We start from the raw sequence: 11744 nt of genomic DNA on the forward strand, positions 1-11744 counted from the left end.
TTTATGGTGTGAGGCAAGGGTCAAATTTCATTCCTGTGCACGTGGATAGTCAGTTGCCTAGCACCATTTGTTGAAAAGACCATTCTTTCCTTAATTGAATGTTGTCTGCCTATGTCAAAAATTATTCTAGCAGGATGGGTTTATTTTGGGGTTGTTTATCCAGTTTCATTTATATGTATATCTTTATGCTAGTATCACAATGTTTCATTTACTGTTGCTTTGTACTGAGAGTTTAAATTGGCAAATGTGTGCCTCCAACTTTGATTTTATTTTTCAAGTTTGTTTTTGCTTTTTAGGGGTCCCTAGAAAATCCATATGAATGTTATAATCAGCTTGTGTATTGCTTCCCAAATTTTCACTGAGATCACCTTGACTCTAGATGTCTTTGTGCATTATTGCCATATTAACAATATTAAGTTTTCCCATCACCATGAGATGGCTTTGTATCTATTTAGGTTTTCTTTCATTTATTTCAGCCATGTTTTTTCATTTTCTGTGTACCAGTCTTGAACCTTGATTAAAGCTATTCCTAAATATTCTAATCATATTGACATTATTTAAAATGGAGCTCCCTTCTTAAATTCCTTTTGAGTTTTATTAACTGTAGTTTATAAAAGTAAGTAGAGGGACTTCCCTGGTGATCCAGTGGTAAAGAATCCACCTTGCAACGCAGGGGACACTGGTTTGATCCCTGGTCAGGGAACTAAGATCCCACATGCCGCGGGGCAACTAAGCCTGTGCCACAACTACTGAGCTCTCGCACCTCAACTAGAGAGCCTGCGTGCTGCAAACTCCAAAGTCCACGCACTCTGGAGCCCATGTGCTACAACTAGAGAGAGAAAACCCGCATGCCACAACTAGAGAGAGAAAACCCACGTGCCACAACTACAGACAAGGCTATGCACCGCAACGAAGGTACCGTGTGCTGCAACTAAGACCCGATGCAGCCAAAATAAATAAATAAATAAATAAATAATAAATCTTTAAAAAAGAAGTAAATAGATTTTTGTGTATTGATATTTTGTCTTGTTAATTTGTGAATTAGTTGGCTAGCTGAAATTATTATTATTATTTTTTGTGTGTGTGTGTGGTACGCGGGCCTCTCACTGTTGTGGCCTCTCCCATTGTGGAGCACAGGCTCCGGACGTGCAGGCTCAGCGGCCATGGCTCATGGGCCCAGCCGCTCTGCGGCATGTGGGATCTGCCCAGACTGGGGCACCAACCCGTGTCCCCTGCATTGGCAGGCGGACTCTCAACCACTGTGCCACCAGGGAAGCCCTGAAATTATTTATGCTTTAAACTTGTATATATACAGATGATGTCAACTGTATAGTGAAAAGACTTGGTTTTAATTTCTACTTTCATATCTGGATCCCTTTTATGTCTTTCCTCATGGATTTGGGTAGAACTTCCAGTACAGCATTGAGGAGCAGTGGTTAAAGGCACCATCCTGACCTTGTTTCTGATGTTCAGAAGTAAACCTTTCAGTCTTCAATAATGAGCATGACATTTGCTGCATGGTTTGCACAATGCTCCGCATCATTGTGAAAAAATTTGCTTTTCCTCCTACTTTTGTGAGTGTTTATATCATAAACTAGGACTGGAATTTGTTTAGAGCTTTTTCTTCATCTAGTGATATAATCATGTTTTAAAAAAATATTTATTTATTTGGTTGCACCGGGTTTTAGTTGTGGCAGGTGGGCTCCTTAGTTTTGGCTCTCTGGCTCCTTAGTTGCAGCATGTGGGCTCCTTAGTTGTGGCAGGCAGCCTCCTTAGTTGCTGCACGACATCTCCTTAGTTGTGGACCATGGGCTCCTTAGTTGTGTCGTGCGAACTCTTAGTTGCACATGCATGTGGTATCTAGTTCCGTGATCAGGGATTGAACCCAGGCCCCCTGCATTGGAAATGTGGAGTCTTATCCACTATGCCACCAAGGAAGTCCCTAATCATATGTTTTTACTTCTCACAATTATTGTCATGTATTACATTGGTTGGTTCTATTTAATAATTTATTACATTCCTTGGTTTAAATGTTAATGATGTGGAATTTCTGGTGTAGAGACATTTGTTAGTGGTGCAGAATCTTTTCAGTGGGGTGTCATTTCATACCTCTATTATGTTGTGGAAGATTCTTCCATCCAGTTTTGAAGTTTTATTGCTCTTTTTTGTTTTTGTTATATACTTATGTGATTGGATTACACTGTGGATGCCATAGGTGGTTCAGAGAACTAAGACTCTGGCTGCAGGTAGTGTGGGAGCAGATCGGCTGTAATGAAGTTAGGGTTTATGGCTATAGTATGTGGCGAAAAGTTTTGGTTGGGGGTAGGAAGATGAGGGAATAGGGGGTGAGGGTTAGGGTTAATGTTTAGGGGTACTCTTTAGGGTTGAGGGTTAGGGGTTAGGGTTCAGGGTCAGGGTCAGGGTCTGGGTCCAGGTTTTGGTCAGCCTCGGGGTCAGGGTTAGGGTTAGGGTATGTATGTATTGTTAGGGCCCATGGCAGGTCACTTCAAAATATCTCTTAAAGACATATTGATTATTTTAAATTAATATTACTGAAGAAAAGACCCATGCAAGACAGACACTTTCCACCTCCTCTTTGTCTCCTTGAAAGCAGGGAATAAATCTCTCCTGCAATAGGTACAGGCCTGGGGCTGAGGTCTGAGGTCTCATGGCTGCAGGCGTGCTGGCTCCTGCAATTCAATTCATTCTTGGAACCTTATGTCATGACTACTGAGGTGCCAGTTAGCTTTGTGGCGACAAAAGCCAGCTCCTCTCTCTGCCTGTTTCTGAGAAAAGGCCTGAGTCTGAGCCACTCTAGACTCTGGATTTCTTGGCATATGGACTGGCATGTACCCTCTCATCCTGCTAACCCCTCATCCAGAAAATAAACAATGCACGCACCCCCCTTCCCAATACGCAACAAACAAGCAGATATCCAGCTGCTCTCCTTCTACCTCAGCCTCTCCAGAGGCTCACTCTCTTAGAAATATCTTAAGCTCAATGACATACCTGTCTCCCTTTCTCTGGCACAATGCCATCCTCGGGTGAGCCCCATCTTATGTTGGCACAATGGCCTTGCTCAGGTGAACTGGAAAAAAAACCCAAAGTGGCCCAATGGTAGCATTGTACATTGAAAATGACCTACACACCAAATCGGCCATAAACATGGTGCCCAGAGACCAGAGATGTGCGTGTGCCTCCAACAATGTTCAGGAGACCCCGGCATCTATCATTCGTCTTCTTCACAGTCTTTGGTCTTCTCCTTTTCAGCTGGTATCTTGCTAGATTGTTCATGGAGAAGTTAGATCCTACCTTGCAAGAGCAAAATCATCTTCCAAATACATGAGAAGGGAACAGGCATGGTCTGCACCCATCTTACTCTCCTCTGCCTGCCCAGCCTATCATGTCAGAAACATGTGTCCCTCCTTCTGTCAGAAGCCAAACCCCAGGGAAAGGACTTGGATGCGAAGGAAACCAGAATATTGTCTGGAGCTACAGGCACTTTAAAAAACAGCAAAAACAAAACAAACCCCCCTATACGGCAGGCGCAGGAAGGGCATGCTGAGCCTTCCCCTCTTTATTCCTGGAAGCAGGAGATAACATCTCCGTCTCCCCATCCACTGACCCCCATGGAAGATGTCCATCCTCTGCTGGAAGGAGAAAGACGTTGTTGTCAAGGGCAGAGTGTGGAGAGTGAGAGAATTCTGTGCAAACAGACCTTGTTCAACCTAATTCTCAACCTCCTTAGCCTCCCCGCATAGTGTAGTTCCTTTTCTGCAATCGCCTCTCTTTGTTCAACCCAACAGAAAAGCATTTAGGTTTTGCCACTTCTCTGGGTCTTTCTTCATCTCCTTAGGAGGGCGCCCTGGGTCATGTAAAACTCATGGGAAATAAATGTGGATGCTTCTCTCCTGTGAATCTGTCCCATGTCCATTCAATTCTCAGGACCAGCTGTCAACCCTAAGAGGATGAAAGTATGGTTTTGTCTTGGCCACATCTTTCTTGCCGACATCATTGAATTCTACCTCCTTCTTTGGCTTGATTCCTCAGTATGCTGACATACTCTCAGCTACCATCTTCAGAAACTGAAAACGAAGCACATTCTTACCATATGATCCACCCCTCGAACTCCTTGGTATCAATGGACCCAAATGAGTCAAATGCTTATATCTACACAGAAACCTGCCCCCAGACATTTAGGGCAGCTTTATCCATAAGTTGCAGAACTTGGAAGCAACCAAGATGTCCTTTAGCAGGTGATTGGACACACAGACTGGACTCCATCCATGCAACAGAATGTTCTTCAGCGCTGAAAAGAAATGAGTGATACGGAGCCATGGAGAGATGGGAGGGGCACCTTAAGTGCATATCACTCACTGAAAGAAGGCAATCTGGAAAGGTGGCATAGCTTAGGGTACCAGCTACATATAACATTCCAGAAAAGGCAAACGAAGAAAGGGTGAAAAGATCAGTGCATAGCCAGGGGTTTGTGGCAGGGTTGAGTGGTGGTGGGTGATAAATAGGTCAAGCACAGAGGATTTTTAAGGCAGGGAAGTTGTACAGTGTGGTACATTCGTGGTGAGATACATTTGTCAAAAGGTGTCAAATGTACAACACTAGGAGTGATACCTAATATAAACGTTGGACTCGGGTGTCTGGTGGATTCATCCGTAGTAACCAGCACACAGAATGCTGATAGGGTAGCTAGGGAGGCGGAGGCTTTGAGCACCTGTGTGTGGGGCTGGGGGTGGGAGGGTGGGATGACGGAATAGCTGCAGCAGAGCAGGGAACACATGACACTTCTCTGCATTCCACCCAAGTTTGCTGTGAACTCAAAACTTCTTTAAAAAATAAACCCTATTTAAACAAACAAACATTCCAGTAGTATCCCATGGCTGCTCTCTTCAAGTCCTGTATGTGCCACTTGAGAGTGAAACTTCAGCGGACATTGTCCTGTCAACCCGCACCCTTTATTTATTTTTAAGATTTATTTATTTTATTTGTTTTTAATTTTGGCTGCGTTGGGTCTTCGTTGCTGGGTGCGGGCTTTCTCTAATTGCAGCAAGCGGGGACTACTCTTCACTGCGGTGCGTGCGCTTCTCATTGTGGTGGCTTCTCTTGTTGCGGAGCATGGGCTCTAGGCGAGCAGGCTTCAGTAGTTGTGGCTCGCAGGCTCTAGAGCGCAGGCTTAGTAGTTGTGGTGCGTGGGCTTAGTTGCTCCGCGGCATGTGGGATCTTTCTGGACCAGGGCTCGAACCCGTGTCCCCTGCATTAGCAGGCAGATTCTTAGCCACTGAGTCACCAGGGAAGCCCAACCCACACGCTTTTAAAATTTCATCTGACATCTGCTTTGTATCTCACTACACTCTTTTCTTTTTTTTAAGATAGTATTTTTTTCTTCTTTTTTATTTTTAAAATTAATTAATTAATTAATTTTTTGGCTGTGCTGTGCGGCTTGCGGGATCTTAGTTCCTAAACCAGGGATTGAACCTGGGCCCTCGCCAGTGAAAGTACTGAGTCCTAACCACTGGACTGCCAGGGAATTCCCTTTTTCTCTCTCTTTTTAAAAAATTAATGTATAATTGACAGGTAATATTATGTTAATTTTCTGGTATACAACATAATGATTCTATATTTTTACACATTACAAAATGATCACAAGGGTAAGTCTAGTTACCATTCGTCACCGAACAATGTTATTACAGTATTATGGACTCTATTCCCTATTCTGTACATTACATCCCCATGACATTTGTTTTGTCACTGGAATTCGGTACCTCCAATCTTTCTCACCTTTTGCAATCATGGCCCCACCCCACTCCCCTCTGACAACCACTAGCATGTTCTTGGGATCTATGAGTCCATTCCTGTTATGTTGTGCTTGTTCACTTTTTTTTTTAATTAATTAATTTTTGGCTGTGTTGGGTCTTTGCTGTTGCGCGGGCTTCCCTCTAGTTGCAGCAAGTGGGGGCTACTCTTCGTTGTGGTGCACGGGCTTCTCATTGCAGTGGCTTCTCTTGTTGTGGAGCGCGGGCTCTAGGCATGCGGACTTCAGTAGTTGTGGCTTGCAGGCTCTAGGGTGCACGCTCAGTAGTTGTGGTGCACAGGCTTTGTTGCTCCGCGGCATGTGGGATCTTCCCAGAACAGGGCTTGAACCCGTGTCCCTTGCATTGGCAGGCGGATTCTTAACGACTGCGCCACCAGAGAAGTCCCTGGTCACTTGTTTTGTTTTGTAGTTTCTACATATAAATGATGTCATAAGGTATTTCTCTTTCTCTGTCTGCCATATCTCACTTAGCACGATAGGTTCATTCATGTTTTTGCTAGATATAATTTTTTTTATGGCTGAGTCATATTCCATTGTGTTTGCATATGTGTATGTATATATATGAAAACTTCTTTATCCACTCGTCAATCGATGGACACTCTGGTGGCGTCCATGTCTTGGCTATTGTCAATAAAGCTGCCATGAACATAAGGGTGTGTATATCTTTTTATTTTTTTAATCTTTATTGGAGTATAATTGCTTTACAATGGTGTGTTAGTTTTTGCTTTATAACAGTGAATCAGTTATACATATACATATATCCCCACATCTCTACCCCCTTGCATATCCCTCCCTCCCACCCTCCCTATCCCACCACTCTAGGTGGTCACAAAGCACCGAGCTGATCTCCCTGTGTATATCTTTTTGAATTCGTTTTTTTGTTTCCTTCAGAAAGATACCCCCAAGTGTAATTCCTGCATCATATAGTAGTTCTATTTTTAATTTCTTGAGGATCCTCTGTACTGTTCTCCACAGTGGCTGCACCAATGAGCATCCCCAAGAGAATGCGTGAGGCTTCTCCTCATCTTCACCAAGCCTTGTTATTTGTTGTCTTTTGGACGATAGCCAAGTTTTAAGGTGTGAGGTGTTAATCTCATTGTTCTTTTGATGTGCGTTTCCCTGATGATAAGTGATATTGGTCATAGTTTCATATGTCTCTTGGCCATCTGTACGTACTCTTTGGAAAAATGTTCAGTCCCAAGTTTTAGTTGGGTTTTTGGTTTTTGGAGGTTCAGTTGTGTAGTTCTTCATCTATTTTGGGTATGAACCCCTTTTCAGACATATCGTTTGCAACTATTTTGTCACATTCGGTAGGCTGCCTCTTCATTTTGTGGATGGTTTCCTTTGCCATTGAAAAGCTTTAAAGTTGGATGGAGTCCCATTGGTTTTTTCTGCTTTTGTTCCCCTTGTTTGGGGAGACAGATCCAGGAAATATTGCTAAAACGGATGTCAAAGAGCGTACTGCTTGTGTTTTCTTCAAGGAGCTTTATGGCTTCAGGTCTTACATTGAAGTATATGATTCATTTTGAGGTTGCTTGTGTAGGTGGTATAAGAAAGGATTCCCGTTTGATTCTTGTGCATGTAGCTGTCCAGTTTTCCCACCACCATTCATTGAAGAGGCTATCTTTTCCCCATTGTATAGTCTCACCTCTCTTGTCGTAGATGAATTTACCAATATATGCCTATGTTTATTTTGGGGCCCTCAATTCTGTTCCATGGATCTATGTGTATTTCTTTTGTTCCTATACCATACTGTCTTGATTATTCTAGATATGTAGTATAGTTTGAAACAGGGAGTGTGATATGTCCAAGTTTGTGCTTCTTTCTAAAGATCGTATTGACTACCCAGGGTCTTTTCTGTTTCCTTACACATATTAGAATTCTTTGTTCTAGTTCTCATAAAATTCCATTGGTATTTTGATAAGAATGGCATCAAATCTCTAGATTGCTCTGGGGAGGGGAGTCATTTTAACAATGTGAATTCTTCCAATCCATGAACACATTATATCTGTCCATTTGTCTGTGTCGTCTCCAATTTCTTTCATCAGTGTCTTCCAGTTTTCTGACTATAGGTCTTTTACCTCCTGGGTTAGATGTATTCCTAGGTATTTTATTTTGGTTAATAACATTGTCAGTGAGGTTGTTTTCTTAATTTCTCATTCTGATAGGTTGTTGCCAGTGTATAGAGATGCAATAGATTTCTATAGGTTAATTTTGTATCCTGCAAGTTAACTGAATTTTCCAATGAATTCTATTTGTTTTGGGGGGTCATCTTAAGGATTTTCTATATAAAACATCATGTCAGGACTTCCCCGGAGGCGCAGGGGTTAAGTCTCTGCGCTCCCAATGCAGAGGTCCTGGGTTCGATCCCTGGTCAGGGAACTAGATCCCACATACATGCCACAACTAAGAGTTCACATACCACAACTAAGGAGCCCGCCTGCCGCAACTAAGGAGCTCCCCTGCCACAACTAAGACCCAGTGCAACCAGAACAAATAAATGAATAAATAAATAAATGAAATATAAAACATCATCTTATCTACAAACAGTGACAGTTTTACTTTTTCCTCTGCCATTGGATTCCTTTTATTTCTTTTTCTCGTCTAATTACTATGTCTAGGACTTCCTAGACCACGTTGAATGAAAGTGGTGAGAGTGGTCAGGGTTAGAGTTAGGTTTAAGCACAATTCACCCTCTTCCCCTTCCTCTCTCCCCATCTCTCTGAGGCCTCCAGGAAGGACAGGACTAGTCCTGGGTCACACATGACTCAGGAAGTTGAGCTGGACCACTGTTTCTCTGCCCCCAATCCTGGGCATAGTTTTGTATATTATCTGTGTACCTTCTTTGAGCAGGTGTTCATTTAATGCTTCCAATATATTTAATGGGGTTGTGTTGGAGTTCTTTGTATATTTTGAGACATTCTTTATTAGATACGTTTGCAGTTTTTTTCCCCCAGTGTGTGTTGTTTTTCGATTTTCTGTATGAGGTTTTCCACACAGTAGAAATCTTTAATTTTATAAAGTCCACAGAATCCCTTGTTTATCTTTCTGGACTGCTTTTTTGTGTTGTGTGTTAAAACCATAAAGGTTGTGATCTACGTGACCAAGCCCAAGCTCATATCAATTTTCTTTTATGTTTTCTCCTATAATTTTGAATAGTTTTGCATTTAATACTTGTCTCTGAAAAATTTTGAGTGAATTTGGTGTAAGTTGTAAAGCTTGTGTCTACATTCATTTTATTCCATACGGTTTCCAATTCATTGTTTCTTAACTACTTTGGAGAAGCTATGGGATATTGTCTTCATTTGTTTGAATTTCCACAATTCAATGGGTTCAGACAGCCAGGTGCCCTGTCTCTAGTGATCCCTGAGCGAGGCGCGGCCTGCACTTCCCTCATCGACCAAAGGGTGGCGCTGAGCCCGCCACTCTGACGCACAGCGCATGCGCGTTCCCCGAGACCCGGCTGAGGGGAGTTGTGTCTTCTCAGCCACCGCCGGTGTGCGGTGGAGCCGCGTGGGTTATGGGGTGTGCCGTCTTCCCCGCAACGTTTACCGTGGGGCTGCCCTTCTGCTCTATGTGTCCTTGGCCCCCTTGTCGTAATTTAACGGCCCCCTCCCCCCGCACCGTGCGGGTAGGTTGTGGGCTCTCCCTCCCGTCCTTCTGGTCTGTGCACCTGATTTGAGCCAGTTCCGCACTGTTTGGGGGCCTGTAGCTTCGTAATGAAGTGTGAGGTCAGGGAGTGACATGCCTACGGCCCGTTCTCCTTTCTCAGGGACGCCTTGGCTCTTCGGTGTCCTTTTTGGCTCCACACACATCTTAGGAGGATTTGCTCCATTTCTGTGAAAAACACCGTTGGAATTTCAGGACGGCCTGCCTTCCCTGTGTGCACCGCTTTGGGTAGAACGTACATTTTACCAACAGTAATTCTTGCGTTCCATGAGCACGGGGAGTCTTTCCACCGACTTGTGTCTTCATGAGTGCCTTAAAGTTTTAAGGTCTTTCACATCCTTGGTTAAATTTATTCCTTGGTATTTTGTTCTTTTTTTTTAAAATTTTTTTTGCGGTACGCGGGCCTCTCACTACTGTGGCCTCTCCCGCCGCGGAGCACAGGCTCTGGACGCACAGGCTCAGCGGCCATGGCTCACAGGCCCAGCAACTCCGCGGCATGTGGGATCTTCCCGGACCGGGGCACGAACCCGTGTCCCCCGGATCGTCAGGTGGGCTGTCAACCACTGTGCCAGCAGGGAAGCCCTATTTTGTTCTTTTTGATGCAGTTGTAAATAGGGTTTTTTTCTCTTTCTGATGGTTCATTATTAGTGTTTAGAAATGCAGTTGAGTTGTGTGTACTGATTTTGCGTCTTTACTGAATTCATTAATTATTTCTAACAGTTTTTTTTTTTTGTGGAATGATGTGGAAAATTGAACTTTCAAAATCCTGGTGTTTTCATCACATCCAAGTCATCCACAAGAGGGAAGTAAAGGGAAGTCCTTTATATTGGGAAGTCCTAATAAGTCTTTCCACAGTGCCTCTAAATGACATGTGGACTTGGGGTGAACTGGATCTGGGTAAGGCTTGGCCTCTGTATGAAGTTTGATGTTTCCTCTGCCTTTCTGGCATGGTTTTGACATGGTGTTTTGAAAAGTACTTGAATTTCCAGTAATTTCAAACGTTCAGACAGCTTTACATACAGAAAAGCAAGTCTTGTATCTTGATTAAATATATTCCTAAATATTAATGTTGACATTATTTAAAATGGAATTGTTTTCATAAGTTCTTTTTCAGATTATTTATTGCTAGTATATATGTATAAGATAGATTTTTGTGAATTGATATTTTTTTCTCTAACTTTGCTGAATTACTGATTAGTCAAATAATTTTTGTTGTTATAGGAAGTTTTATATATAAGATGGTGTGATCTGTGTTCTGTGAATAGACACAGTTTTAATTTTTCCATTCACATATGGATGCCTTTTGTTTCTTCCCTCAAAACTCTGGGTAGAACTTCCAGTACCCTATGATCAGCGGTGGAGGCCAGCTTCCTGGCCTTGTTCCTGATTTCAGGAGTGAATCTTTCAGTTTTTGACACTGAGCATGATGTTTGCTGTGGCTTTGTATACTACTCTTTTTCATATTGAACAAACTTCCTTTTATTCCTACCTTCTTGAGTGTTTGTATCATGAAATAGTACTGGATTTTGATTATAGCTTTTCCTGCAGTAATTGATAGGATTATGTGCTTTGACTTCACTTCTTTATAGTTCTTCAATACATTGCTTAGGTTTAATATGTTGAACAACCTGACATTTCCGGTGTAGAGATAGTTGCTTATGGTATCATCCATTTAATGTTCTGTTGGCTCCATGTGGTTCTAATTTTGTGGAGGATTCTTGTGTTCATATTTCTAAGGTATACTGGTGTCCTTTTCTTTCTCATGATGTATTTGTGTGACTTGATTAGATTTGACTTGGTGTTGGTGCTTTGAAGGGTCAGCATTAGGGCTGGGACTGGGTTATGGTTACCCTAAGCTATGCCGCCCGTTGCAGCCCTGGCCACCCGCCTGTGACCTCCGCGTCCCCCCTCCAGCTCCGGCCCGGCCCTCTAGAGACTCCCCCTTATCCAGAGACCAGGGCTGACTGCCCCTTGGCCTCCCTCCCCCCTCTGCCTGTCCGTCCGTCCTCCCTGAGTCAGGACACCGTGTCCTCCGTGAGGCTCCTGGATTCCGGCCTGGGGGACCCACACACCCCCACGAGCTGTGTCGAGCACGAGGATTGTCACCTCAAGAGGCCCCGGAAGACGGACTCTCCGGGACCTCAGAATGGGACTTTGTGTGCAGATGGGCCACCGCAGAGCTGCCGGGTGTGAGCCGAGGTCACTGACCTGTGTGCGGGCCTCCTCATGGGGGGCATTTGGACTCAGA

Source organism: Lipotes vexillifer, unplaced genomic scaffold (assembly GCF_000442215.2).
Source record: "Lipotes vexillifer unplaced genomic scaffold, Lipotes_vexillifer_v1.1 scaffold1036, whole genome shotgun sequence".
Lineage (NCBI taxonomy): Eukaryota > Metazoa > Chordata > Mammalia > Artiodactyla > Lipotidae > Lipotes > Lipotes vexillifer.